The following is a 14,557-nucleotide window of genomic DNA, read 5'->3' as shown; positions in this document are numbered from 1 at the left end:
ATCCAATGGAAAATATGGCCGTAGGGGGGACCCTGATGAACAGGCCAGGCCAACTTTGAGGCCTCTAGGGCCTTCCTAGGCAGAGTTATGGGCCTTGCAAAAGGGCAAGGCGAATATGGCTCAAAAAAAGTCCAAATCCAATGGAAAATATGGCCGTAGAGGGGACTCTGATGAACAGGCCAGGCCAACTTTGGGGCCTCTAGGGCCTTCCTAGGCAGAGTTATGGGCCTTGCAAAAGGGCAAGGCGAATATGGCTCAAAAAAAGTCCAGATCCAATGGAAAATATGGCCGTAGGGGGGACCCTGATGAACAGGCCAGGCCAACTTTGGGGCCTCTAGGGCCTTCCTAGGCAGAGTTATGGGCCTTGCAAAAGGGCAAGGCGAATATGGCTCAAAAAAAGTCCAAATCCAATGGAAAATATGTCCGTAGAGGGGACTCTGATGAACAGGCCAGGCCAACTTTGGGGCCTCTAGGGCCTTCCTAGGCAGAGTTATGGGCCTTGCAAAAGGGCAAGGCGAATATGGCTCAAAAAAAGTCCAGATCCAATGGAAAATATGATCGTAGGGGGACTCTGATGAACAGGCCAGGCCAACTTTGAGGCCTCTAGGGCCTTCCTAGGCAGAGTTATGGGCCTTGCAAAAGGGCAAGGCGAATATGGCTCAAAAAAAGTCCAAATCCAATGGAAAATATGTCCGTAGAGGGGACTCTGATGAACAGGCCAGGCCAACTTTGGGGCCTCTAGGGCCTTCCTAGGCAGAGTTATGGGCCTTGCAAAAGGGCAAGGCGAATATGGCTCAAAAAAAGTCCAGATCCAATGGAAAATATGATCGTAGGGGGACTCTGATGAACAGGCCAGGCCAACTTTGAGGCCTCTAGGGCCTTCCTAGGCAGAGTTATGGGCCTTGCAAAAGGGCAAGGCGAATATGGCTCAAAAAAAGTCCAAATCCAATGGAAAATATGACCGTAGGGGGGACCCTGATGAACAGGCCAGGCCAACTTTGGGGCCTCTAGGGCCTTCCTAGGCAGAGTTATGGGCCTTGCAAAAGGGCAAGGCGAATATGGCTCAAAAAAAGTCCAAATCCAATGGAAAATATGACCGTAGGGGCGACCCTGATGAACAGGCCAGGCCAACTTTGGGGCCTCTAGGGCCTTCCTAGAAAGAGTTATGGGCTTTGCAAAAGGGCAAGGTGAATATGGCTCAAAAAAAGTCCAAATCCAATGGAAAATATGACCGTAGGGGGGACTCTGATGAACAGGCCAGGCCAACTTTGGGGCCTCTAGGGCCTTCCTAGGCAGAGTTATGGGCCTTGCAAAAGGGCAAGGTGAATATGGCTCAAAAAAAGTCCAAATCCAATGGAAAATATGACCGTAGGGGGGACCCTGATGAACAGGCCAGGCCAACTTTGGGGCCTCTAGGGCCTTCCTAGGCAGAGTTATGGGCCTTGCAAAAGGGCAAGGTGAATATGGCTCAAAAAAAGTCCAAATCCAATGGAAAATATGACCGTAGGGGGGACTCTGATGAACAGGCCAGGCCAACTTTGGGGCCTCTAGGGCCTTCCTAGGCAGAGTTATGGGCCTTGCAAAAGGGCAAGGCGAATATGGCTCAAAAAAAGTCCAAATCCAATGGAAAATATGACCGTAGGGGGGACCCTGATGAACAGGCCAGGCCAACTTTGGGGCCTCTAGGGCCTTCCTAGGCAGAGTTATGGGCCTTGCAAAAGGGCAAGGTGAATATGGCTCAAAAAAATCCAAATCCAATGGAAAATATGACGGTAGGGGGGACCCTGATGAACAGGCCAGGCCAACTTTGGGGCCTCTAGGGCCTTCCTAGGCAGAGTTATGGGCCTTGCAAAAGGGCAAGGTGAATATGGCTCAAAAAAAGTCCAAATCCAATGGAAAATATGACCGTAAGGGGGACCCTGATGAACAGGCCAGGCCAACTTTGGGGCCTCTAGGGCCTTCCTAGGCAGAGTTATGGGCCTTGCAAAAGGGCAAGGTGAATATGGCTCAAAAAAAGTCAAAATCCAATGGAAAATATGACCGTAGGGGGGACCCTGATGAACAGGCCAGGCCAACTTTGGGGCCTCTAGGGCCTTCCTAGGCAGTGTTATGGGCCTTGCAAAAGGGCAAGGCGAATATGGCTCAAAAAAAGTCCAAATCCAATGGAAAATATGACCGTAGGGGGGACCCTGATGAACAGGCCAGGCCAACTTTGGGGCCTCTAGGGTCTTCCTAGGCAGAGTTATGGGCCTTGCAAAAGGGCAAGGCGAATATGGCTCAAAAAAAGTCCAGATCCAATGGAAAATATGACCGTAGGGGGGACCCTGATGAACAGGCCAGGCCAACTTTGGGGCCTCTAGGGCCTTCCTAGCAGAGTTATGGGCCTTGCAAAAGGGCAAGGTGAATATGGCTCAAAAAAAGTCCAAATCCAATGGAAAATATGACCGTAGGGGGGACCCTGATGAACAGGCCAGGCCAACTTTGGGGCCTCTAGGGCCTTCCTAGGCAGAGTTATGGGCCTTGCAAAAGGGCAAGGCGAATATGGCTCAAAAAAAGTCCAAATCCAATGGAAAATATGACCGTAGGGGGGACCCTGATGAACAGGCCAGGCCAACTTTGGGGCCTCTAGGGCCTTCCTAGGCAGAGTTATGGGCTTTGCAAAAGGGCAAGGCGAATATGGCTCAAAAAAAGTCCAAATCCAATGGAAAATATGACCGTAGGGGGGACCCTGATGAACAGGCCAGGCCAACTTTGGGGCCTCTAGGGCCTTCCTAGGCAGAGTTATGGGCCTTGCAAAAGGGCAAGGCGAATATGGCTCAAAAAAAGTCCAGATCCAATGGAAAATATGACCGTAGGGGGGACCCTGATGAACAGGCCAGGCCAACTTTGGGGCCTCTAGGGCCTTCCTAGGCAGAGTTATGGGCCTTGCAAAAGGGCAAGGCGAATATGGCTCAAAAAAAGTCCAAATCCAATGGAAAATATGACCGTAGGGGGGACCCTGATGAACAGGCCAGGCCAACTTTGGGGCCTCTAGGGTCTTCCTAGGCAGAGTTATGGGCCTTGCAAAAGGGCAAGGCGAATATGGCTCAAAAAAAGTCCAGATCCAATGGAAAATATGACCGTAGGGGGGACTCTGATGAACAGGCCAGGCCAACTTTGGGGCCTCTAGGGCCTTCCTAGGCAGAGTTATGGGCCTTGCAAAAGGGCAAGGCGAATATGGCTCAAAAAAAGTCCAAATCCAATGGAAAATATGGCCGTAGAGGGGACCCTGATGAACAGGCCAGGCCAACTTTGGGGCCTCTTTGGGGCCATATTCGCCTTGCAAAAGGGCAAGGCGAATATGGCTCAAAAAAAGTCGAAATCCAATGGAAAATATGGCCGTAGAGGGGACCCTGATGAACAGGCCAGGCCAACTTTGGGGCCTCTTTGGGGCCATATTCGCCTTGCAAAAGGGCAAGGCGAATATGGCTCAAAAAAAGTCGAAATCCAATGGAAAATATGGCCGTAGAGGGGACTCTGATGAACAGGCCAGGCCAACTTTGGGGCCTCTAGGGCCTTCCTAGGCAGAGTTATGGGCCTTGCAAAAGGGCAAGGCGAATATGGCTCAAAAAAAGTCCAAATCCAATGGAAAATATGACCGTAGGGGGGACCCTGATGAACAGGCCAGGCCAACTTTGGGGCCTCTAGGGCCTTCCTAGGCAGAGTTATGGGCCTTGCAAAAGGGCAAGGCGAATATGGCTCAAAAAAAGTCCAAATCCAATGGAAAATATGACCGTAGGGGGGACCCTGATGAACAGGCCAGGCCAACTTTGGGGCCTCTAGGGCCTTCCTAGAAAGAGTTATGGGCTTTGCAAAAGGGCAAGGTGAATATGGCTCAAAAAAAGTCCAAATCCAATGGAAAATATGACCGTAGGGGGGACTCTGATGAACAGGCCAGGCCAACTTTGGGGCCTCTAGGGCCTTCCTAGGCAGAGTTATGGGCCTTGCAAAAGGGCAAGGTGAATATGGCTCAAAAAAAGTCCAAATCCAATGGAAAATATGACCGTAGGGGGGACCCTGATGAACAGGCCAGGCCAACTTTGGGGCCTCTAGGGCCTTCCTAGGCAGAGTTATGGGCCTTGCAAAAGGGCAAGGTGAATATGGCTCAAAAAAAGTCCAAATCCAATGGAAAATATGACCGTAGGGGGGACTCTGATGAACAGGCCAGGCCAACTTTGGGGCCTCTAGGGCCTTCCTAGGCAGAGTTATGGGCCTTGCAAAAGGGCAAGGCGAATATGGCTCAAAAAAAGTCCAAATCCAATGGAAAATATGACCGTAGGGGGGACCCTGATGAACAGGCCAGGCCAACTTTGGGGCCTCTAGGGCCTTCCTAGGCAGAGTTATGGGCCTTGCAAAAGGGCAAGGCGAATATGGCTCAAAAAAAGTCCAAATCCAATGGAAAATATGGCCGTAGAGGGGACCCTGATGAACAGGCCAGGCCAACTTTGGGGCCTCTAGGGCCTTCCTAGAAAGAGTTATGGGCTTTGCAAAAGGGCAAGGTGAATATGGCTCAAAAAAAGTCCAAATCCAATGGAAAATATGGCCGTAGAGGGGACTCTGATGAACAGGCCAGGCCAACTTTGGGGCCTCTAGGGCCTTCCTAGGCAGAGTTATGGGCCTTGCAAAAGGGCAAGGCGAATATGGCTCAAAAAAAGTCCAAATCCAATGGAAAATATGGCCGTAGAGGGGACTCTGATGAACAGGCCAGGCCAACTTTGGGGCCTCTAGGGCCTTCCTAGGCAGAGTTATGGGCTTTGCAAAAGGGCAAGGCGAATATGGCTCAAAAAAAGTCCAAATCCAATGGAAAATATGACCGTAGGGGGGACCCTGATGAACAGGCCAGGCCAACTTTGGGGCCTCTAGGGCCTTCCTAGGCAGAGTTATGGGCCTTGCAAAAGGGCAAGGCGAATATGGCTCAAAAAAAGTCCAGATCCAATGGAAAATATGACCGTAGGGGGGACCCTGATGAACAGGCCAGGCCAACTTTGGGGCCTCTAGGGCCTTCCTAGGCAGAGTTATGGGCCTTGCAAAAGGGCAAGGCGAATATGGCTCAAAAAAAGTCCAAATCCAATGGAAAATATGACCGTAGGGGGGACCCTGATGAACAGGCCAGGCCAACTTTGGGGCCTCTAGGGCCTTCCTAGGCAGAGTTATGGGCCTTGCAAAAGGGCAAGGTGAATATGGCTCAAAAAAAGTCCAAATCCAATGGAAAATATGACCGTAGGGGGGACCCTGATGAACAGGCCAGGCCAACTTTGGGGCCTCTAGGGTCTTCCTAGGCAGAGTTATGGGCCTTGCAAAAGGGCAAGGCGAATATGGCTCAAAAAAAGTCCAGATCCAATGGAAAATATGACCGTAGGGGGGACCCTGATGAACAGGCCAGGCCAACTTTGGGGCCTCTAGGGCCTTCCTAGGCAGAGTTATGGGCCTTGCAAAAGGGCAAGGTGAATATGGCTCAAAAAAAGTCCAAATCCAATGGAAAATATGACCGTAGGGGGGACCCTGATGAACAGGCCAGGCCAACTTTGGGGCCTCTAGGGCCTTCCTAGGCAGAGTTATGGGCCTTGCAAAAGGGCAAGGCGAATATGGCTCAAAAAAAGTCCAAATCCAATGGAAAATATGACCGTAGGGGGGACCCTGATGAACAGGCCAGGCCAACTTTGGGGCCTCTAGGGCCTTCCTAGGCAGAGTTATGGGCTTTGCAAAAGGGCAAGGCGAATATGGCTCAAAAAAAGTCCAAATCCAATGGAAAATATGACCGTAGGGGGGACCCTGATGAACAGGCCAGGCCAACTTTGGGGCCTCTAGGGCCTTCCTAGGCAGAGTTATGGGCCTTGCAAAAGGGCAAGGCGAATATGGCTCAAAAAAAGTCCAAATCCAATGGAAAATATGGACTTAGAGGGGACTCTAATGAACAGGCCAGGCCAACTTTGGGGCCTCTAGGGCCTTCCTAGGCAGAGTTATGGGCCTTGCAAAAGGGCAAGGCGAATATGGCTCAAAAAAAGTCCAAATCCAATGGAAAATATGGCCGTAGAGGGGACCCTGATGAACAGGCCAGGCCAACTTTGGGGCCTCTTTGGGGCCATATTCGCCTTGCAAAAGGGCAAGGCGAATATGGCTCAAAAAAAGTCGAAATCCAATGGAAAATATGGCCGTAGAGGGGACTCTGATGAACAGGCCAGGCCAACTTTGGGGCCTCTAGGGCCTTCCTAGAAAGAGTTATGGGCTTTGCAAAAGGGCAAGGTGAATATGGCTCAAAAAAAGTCCAAATCCAATGGAAAATATGGCCGTAGAGGGGACCCTGATGAACAGGCCAGGCCAACTTTGGGGCCTCTTTGGGGCCATATTCGCCTTGCAAAAGGGCAAGGCGAATATGGCTCAAAAAAAGTCGAAATCCAATGGAAAATATGGCCGTAGAGGGGACTCTGATGAACAGGCCAGGCCAACTTTGGGGCCTCTAGGGCCTTCCTAGAAAGAGTTATGGGCTTTGCAAAAGGGCAAGGTGAATATGGCTCAAAAAAAGTCCAAATCCAATGGAAAATATGACCGTAGGGGGGACTCTGATGAACAGGCCAGGCCAACTTTGGGGCCTCTAGGGCCTTCCTAGGCAGAGTTATGGGCCTTGCAAAAGGGCAAGGTGAATATGGCTCAAAAAAAGTCCAAATCCAATGGAAAATATGACCGTAGGGGGGACCCTGATGAACAGGCCAGGCCAACTTTGGGGCCTCTAGGGCCTTCCTAGGCAGAGTTATGGGCCTTGCAAAAGGGCAAGGTGAATATGGCTCAAAAAAAGTCCAAATCCAATGGAAAATATGACCGTAGGGGGGACTCTGATGAACAGGCCAGGCCAACTTTGGGGCCTCTAGGGCCTTCCTAGGCAGAGTTATGGGCCTTGCAAAAGGGCAAGGCGAATATGGCTCAAAAAAAGTCCAAATCCAATGGAAAATATGACCGTAGGGGGGACCCTGATGAACAGGCCAGGCCAACTTTGGGGCCTCTAGGGCCTTCCTAGGCAGAGTTATGGGCCTTGCAAAAGGGCAAGGTGAATATGGCTCAAAAAAATCCAAATCCAATGGAAAATATGACGGTAGGGGGGACCCTGATGAACAGGCCAGGCCAACTTTGGGGCCTCTAGGGCCTTCCTAGGCAGAGTTATGGGCCTTGCAAAAGGGCAAGGCGAATATGGCTCAAAAAAAGTCCAAATCCAATGGAAAATATGACCGTAGGGGGGACCCTGATGAACAGGCCAGGCCAACTTTGGGGCCTCTAGGGCCTTCCTAGGCAGAGTTATGGGCCTTGCAAAAGGGCAAGGTGAATATGGCTCAAAAAAAGTCCAAATCCAATGGAAAATATGACCGTAGGGGGGACTCTGATGAACAGGCCAGGCCAACTTTGGGGCCTCTAGGGCCTTCCTAGGCAGAGTTATGGGCCTTGCAAAAGGGCAAGGCGAATATGGCTCAAAAAAAGTCCAAATCCAATGGAAAATATGACCGTAGGGGGGACCCTGATGAACAGGCCAGGCCAACTTTGGGGCCTCTAGGGCCTTCCTAGGCAGAGTTATGGGCCTTGCAAAAGGGCAAGGCGAATATGGCTCAAAAAAAGTCCAAATCCAATGGAAAATATGGCCGTAGAGGGGACCCTGATGAACAGGCCAGGCCAACTTTGGGGCCTCTAGGGCCTTCCTAGGCAGAGTTATGGGCCTTGCAAAAGGGCAAGGCGAATATGGCTCAAAAAAAGTCCAAATCCAATGGAAAATATGGCCGTAGGGGGGACCCTGATGAACAGGCCAGGCCAACTTTGGGGCCTCTAGGGCCTTCCTAGGCAGAGTTATGGGCCTTGCAAAAGGGCAAGGCGAATATGGCTCAAAAAAAGTCCAAATCCAATGGAAAATATGACCGTAGGGGGGACCCTGATGAACAGGCCAGGCCAACTTTGGGGCCTCTAGGGCCTTCCTAGGCAGAGTTATGGGCCTTGCAAAAGGGCAAGGCGAATATGGCTCAAAAAAAGTCCAAATCCAATGGAAAATATGACCGTAGGGGGGACCCTGATGAACAGGCCAGGCCAACTTTGGGGCCTCTAGGGCCTTCCTAGGCAGAGTTATGGGCCTTGCAAAAGGGCAAGGCGAATATGGCTCAAAAAAAGTCCAAATCCAATGGAAAATATGGACTTAGAGGGGACTCTAATGAACAGGCCAGGCCAACTTTGGGGCCTCTAGGGCCTTCCTAGGCAGAGTTATGGGCCTTGCAAAAGGGCAAGGCGAATATGGCTCAAAAAAAGTCCAAATCCAATGGAAAATATGGCCGTAGAGGGGACCCTGATGAACAGGCCAGGCCAACTTTGGGGCCTCTTTGGGGCCATATTCGCCTTGCAAAAGGGCAAGGCGAATATGGCTCAAAAAAAGTCGAAATCCAATGGAAAATATGGCCGTAGAGGGGACCCTGATGAACAGGCCAGGCCAACTTTGGGGCCTCTTTGGGGCCATATTCGCCTTGCAAAAGGGCAAGGTGAATATGGCTCAAAAAAAGTCCAAATCCAATGGAAAATATGACCGTAGGGGGGACCCTGATGAACAGGCCAGGCCAACTTTGGGGCCTCTAGGGCCTTCCTAGGCAGAGTTATGGGCCTTGCAAAAGGGCAAGGTGAATATGGCTCAAAAAAATCCAAATCCAATGGAAAATATGACGGTAGGGGGGACCCTGATGAACAGGCCAGGCCAACTTTGGGGCCTCTAGGGCCTTCCTAGGCAGAGTTATGGGCTTTGCAAAAGGGCAAGGCGAATATGGCTCAAAAAAAGTCCAAATCCAATGGAAAATATGACCGTAGGGGGGACCCTGATGAACAGGCCAGGCCAACTTTGGGGCCTCTAGGGCCTTCCTAGGCAGAGTTATGGGCCTTGCAAAAGGGCAAGGCGAATATGGCTCAAAAAAAGTCCAGATCCAATGGAAAATATGACCGTAGGGGGGACCCTGATGAACAGGCCAGGCCAACTTTGGGGCCTCTAGGGTCTTCCTAGGCAGAGTTATGGGCCTTGCAAAAGGGCAAGGCGAATATGGCTCAAAAAAAGTCCAAATCCAATGGAAAATATGACCGTAGGGGGGACCCTGATGAACAGGCCAGGCCAACTTTGGGGCCTCTAGGGCCTTCCTAGGCAGAGTTATGGGCCTTGCAAAAGGGCAAGGCGAATATGGCTCAAAAAAAGTCCAGATCCAATGGAAAATATGGACTTAGAGGGGACTCTAATGAACAGGCCAGGCCAACTTTGGGGCCTCTAGGGCCTTCCTAGGCAGAGTTATGGGCCTTGCAAAAGGGCAAGGCGAATATGGCTCAAAAAAAGTCCAAATCCAATGGAAAATATGGCCGTAGAGGGGACCCTGATGAACAGGCCAGGCCAACTTTGGGGCCTCTTTGGGGCCATATTCGCCTTGCAAAAGGGCAAGGCGAATATGGCTCAAAAAAAGTCCAGATCCAATGGAAAATATGACCGTAGGGGGGACCCTGATGAACAGGCCAGGCCAACTTTGGGGCCTCTAGGGTCTTCCTAGGCAGAGTTATGGGCCTTGCAAAAGGGCAAGGCGAATATGGCTCAAAAAAAGTCCAAATCCAATGGAAAATATGACCGTAGGGGGGACCCTGATGAACAGGCCAGGCCAACTTTGGGGCCTCTAGGGCCTTCCTAGGCAGAGTTATGGGCCTTGCAAAAGGGCAAGGTGAATATGGCTCAAAAAAATCCAAATCCAATGGAAAATATGACGGTAGGGGGGACCCTGATGAACAGGCCAGGCCAACTTTGGGGCCTCTAGGGCCTTCCTAGGCAGAGTTATGGGCTTTGCAAAAGGGCAAGGCGAATATGGCTCAAAAAAAGTCCAAATCCAATGGAAAATATGACCGTAGGGGGGACCCTGATGAACAGGCCAGGCCAACTTTGGGGCCTCTAGGGCCTTCCTAGGCAGAGTTATGGGCCTTGCAAAAGGGCAAGGCGAATATGGCTCAAAAAAAGTCCAGATCCAATGGAAAATATGACCGTAGGGGGGACCCTGATGAACAGGCCAGGCCAACTTTGGGGCCTCTAGGGTCTTCCTAGGCAGAGTTATGGGCCTTGCAAAAGGGCAAGGCGAATATGGCTCAAAAAAAGTCCAAATCCAATGGAAAATATGACCGTAGGGGGGACCCTGATGAACAGGCCAGGCCAACTTTGGGGCCTCTAGGGCCTTCCTAGGCAGAGTTATGGGCCTTGCAAAAGGGCAAGGCGAATATGGCTCAAAAAAAGTCCAGATCCAATGGAAAATATGGACTTAGAGGGGACTCTAATGAACAGGCCAGGCCAACTTTGGGGCCTCTAGGGCCTTCCTAGGCAGAGTTATGGGCCTTGCAAAAGGGCAAGGCGAATATGGCTCAAAAAAAGTCCAAATCCAATGGAAAATATGGCCGTAGAGGGGACCCTGATGAACAGGCCAGGCCAACTTTGGGGCCTCTTTGGGGCCATATTCGCCTTGCAAAAGGGCAAGGCGAATATGGCTCAAAAAAAGTCCAGATCCAATGGAAAATATGACCGTAGGGGGGACCCTGATGAACAGGCCAGGCCAACTTTGGGGCCTCTAGGGTCTTCCTAGGCAGAGTTATGGGCCTTGCAAAAGGGCAAGGCGAATATGGCTCAAAAAAAGTCCAAATCCAATGGAAAATATGACCGTAGGGGGGACCCTGATGAACAGGCCAGGCCAACTTTGGGGCCTCTAGGGCCTTCCTAGGCAGAGTTATGGGCCTTGCAAAAGGGCAAGGCGAATATGGCTCAAAAAAAGTCCAGATCCAATGGAAAATATGACCGTAGGGGGGACTCTGATGAACAGGCCAGGCCAACTTTGGGGCCTCTAGGGCCTTCCTAGGCAGAGTTATGGGCCTTGCAAAAGGGCAAGGTGAATATGGCTCAAAAAAAGTCCAAATCCAATGGAAAATATGACCGTAGGGGGGACCCTGATGAACAGGCCAGGCCAACTTTGGGGCCTCTAGGGCCTTCCTAGGCAGAGTTATGGGCCTTGCAAAAGGGCAAGGTGAATATGGCTCAAAAAAAGTCCAAATCCAATGGAAAATATGACCGTAGGGGGGACTCTGATGAACAGGCCAGGCCAACTTTGGGGCCTCTAGGGCCTTCCTAGGCAGAGTTATGGGCCTTGCAAAAGGGCAAGGCGAATATGGCTCAAAAAAAGTCCAAATCCAATGGAAAATATGACCGTAGGGGGGACCCTGATGAACAGGCCAGGCCAACTTTGGGGCCTCTAGGGCCTTCCTAGGCAGAGTTATGGGCCTTGCAAAAGGGCAAGGTGAATATGGCTCAAAAAAATCCAAATCCAATGGAAAATATGACGGTAGGGGGGACCCTGATGAACAGGCCAGGCCAACTTTGGGGCCTCTAGGGCCTTCCTAGGCAGAGTTATGGGCCTTGCAAAAGGGCAAGGCGAATATGGCTCAAAAAAAGTCCAAATCCAATGGAAAATATGACCGTAGGGGGGACCCTGATGAACAGGCCAGGCCAACTTTGGGGCCTCTAGGGCCTTCCTAGGCAGAGTTATGGGCCTTGCAAAAGGGCAAGGTGAATATGGCTCAAAAAAAGTCCAAATCCAATGGAAAATATGACCGTAGGGGGGACTCTGATGAACAGGCCAGGCCAACTTTGGGGCCTCTAGGGCCTTCCTAGGCAGAGTTATGGGCCTTGCAAAAGGGCAAGGCGAATATGGCTCAAAAAAAGTCCAAATCCAATGGAAAATATGACCGTAGGGGGGACCCTGATGAACAGGCCAGGCCAACTTTGGGGCCTCTAGGGCCTTCCTAGGCAGAGTTATGGGCCTTGCAAAAGGGCAAGGCGAATATGGCTCAAAAAAAGTCCAAATCCAATGGAAAATATGGCCGTAGAGGGGACCCTGATGAACAGGCCAGGCCAACTTTGGGGCCTCTAGGGCCTTCCTAGGCAGAGTTATGGGCCTTGCAAAAGGGCAAGGCGAATATGGCTCAAAAAAAGTCCAAATCCAATGGAAAATATGGCCGTAGGGGGGACCCTGATGAACAGGCCAGGCCAACTTTGGGGCCTCTAGGGCCTTCCTAGGCAGAGTTATGGGCCTTGCAAAAGGGCAAGGCGAATATGGCTCAAAAAAAGTCCAAATCCAATGGAAAATATGACCGTAGGGGGGACCCTGATGAACAGGCCAGGCCAACTTTGGGGCCTCTAGGGCCTTCCTAGGCAGAGTTATGGGCCTTGCAAAAGGGCAAGGCGAATATGGCTCAAAAAAAGTCCAAATCCAATGGAAAATATGACCGTAGGGGGGACCCTGATGAACAGGCCAGGCCAACTTTGGGGCCTCTAGGGCCTTCCTAGGCAGAGTTATGGGCCTTGCAAAAGGGCAAGGCGAATATGGCTCAAAAAAAGTCCAGATCCAATGGAAAATATGACCGTAGGGGGGACCCTGATGAACAGGCCAGGCCAACTTTGGGGCCTCTAGGGCCTTCCTAGGCAGAGTTATGGGCTTTGCAAAAGGGCAAGGCGAATATGGCTCAAAAAAAGTCCAGATCCAATGGAAAATATGGCCGTAGGGGGGACCCTGATGAACAGGCCAGGCCAACTTTGGGGCCTCTAGGGCCTTCCTAGGCAGAGTTATGGGCCTTGCAAAAGGGCAAGGCGAATATGGCTCAAAAAAAGTCCAGATCCAATGGAAAATATGGCCGTAGGGGGACCCTGATGAACAGGCCAGGCCAACTTTGGGGCCTCTAGGGCCTTCCTAGGCAGAGTTATGGGCCTTGCAAAAGGGCAAGGCGAATATGGCTCAAAAAAAGTCCAAATCCAATGGAAAATATGACCGTAGGGGGGACCCTGATGAACAGGCCAGGCCAACTTTGGGGCCTCTAGGGCCTTCCTAGGCAGAGTTATGGGCCTTGCAAAAGGGCAAGGCGAATATGGCTCAAAAAAAGTCCAAATCCAATGGAAAATATGACCGTAGGGGGGACCCTGATGAACAGGCCAGGCCAACTTTGGGGCCTCTAGGGCCTTCCTAGGCAGAGTTATGGGCCTTGCAAAAGGGCAAGGCGAATATGGCTCAAAAAAAGTCCAAATCCAATGGAAAATATGACCGTAGGGGGGACCCTGATGAACAGGCCAGGCCAACTTTGGGGCCTCTAGGGCCTTCCTAGGCAGAGTTATGGGCCTTGCAAAAGGGCAAGGCGAATATGGCTCAAAAAAAGTCCAAATCCAATGGAAAATATGACCGTAGGGGGGACCCTGATGAACAGGCCAGGCCAACTTTGGGGCCTCTAGGGCCTTCCTAGGCAGAGTTATGGGCCTTGCAAAAGGGCAAGGCGAATATGGCTCAAAAAAAGTCCAAATCCAATGGAAAATATGACCGTAGGGGGGACCCTGATGAACAGGCCAGGCCAACTTTGGGGCCTCTAGGGCCTTCCTAGGCAGAGTTATGGGCCTTGCAAAAGGGCAAGGCGAATATGGCTCAAAAAAAGTCCAAATCCAATGGAAAATATGACCGTAGGGGGGACTCTGATGAACAGGCCAGGCCAACTTTGGGGCCTCTAGGGCCTTCCTAGGCAGAGTTATGGGCCTTGCAAAAGGGCAAGGCGAATATGGCTCAAAAAAAGTCCAAATCCAATGGAAAATATGACCGTAGGGGGGACCCTGATGAACAGGCCAGGCCAACTTTGGGGCCTCTAGGGCCTTCCTAGGCAGAGTTATGGGCCTTGCAAAAGGGCAAGGCGAATATGGCTCAAAAAAAGTCCAAATCCAATGGAAAATATGGCCGTAGGGGGGACCCTGATGAACAGGCCAGGCCAACTTTGGGGCCTCTAGGGCCTTCCTAGGCAGAGTTATGGGCCTTGCAAAAGGGCAAGGCGAATATGGCTCAAAAAAAGTCCAAATCCAATGGAAAATATGGCCGTAGAGGGGACTCTGATGAACAGGCCAGGCCAACTTTGGGGCCTCTAGGGCCTTCCTAGGCAGAGTTATGGGCCTTGCAAAAGGGCAAGGCGAATATGGCTCAAAAAAAGTCCAAATCCAATGGAAAATATGGCCGTAGGGGGGACTCTGATGAACAGGCCAGGCCAACTTTGGGGCCTCTAGGGCCTTCCTAGGCAGAGTTATGGGCTTTGCAAAAGGGCAAGGCGAATATGGCTCAAAAAAAGTCCAAATCCAATGGAAAATATGACCGTAGGGGGGACCCTGATGAACAGGCCAGGCCAACTTTGGGGCCTCTAGGGCCTTCCTAGGCAGAGTTATGGGCCTTGCAAAAGGGCAAGGCGAATATGGCTCAAAAAAAGTCCAAATCCAATGGAAAATATGACCGTAGGGGGGACCCTGATGAACAGGCCAGGCCAACTTTGGGGCCTCTAGGGCCTTCCTAGGCAGAGTTATGGGCCTTGCAAAAGGGCAAGGCGAATATGGCTCAAAAAAAGTCCAAATCCAATGGAAAATATGACCGTAGGGGGGACCCTGATGAACAGGCCAGGCCAACTTTGGGGCCTCTAGGGCCTT

The sequence above is a fragment of the Hypomesus transpacificus genome, chromosome 19 (genome assembly GCF_021917145.1).
Source record: "Hypomesus transpacificus isolate Combined female chromosome 19, fHypTra1, whole genome shotgun sequence".
Lineage (NCBI taxonomy): Eukaryota > Metazoa > Chordata > Actinopteri > Osmeriformes > Osmeridae > Hypomesus > Hypomesus transpacificus.
Note: the sequence above shows the minus strand (reverse complement) of the source record.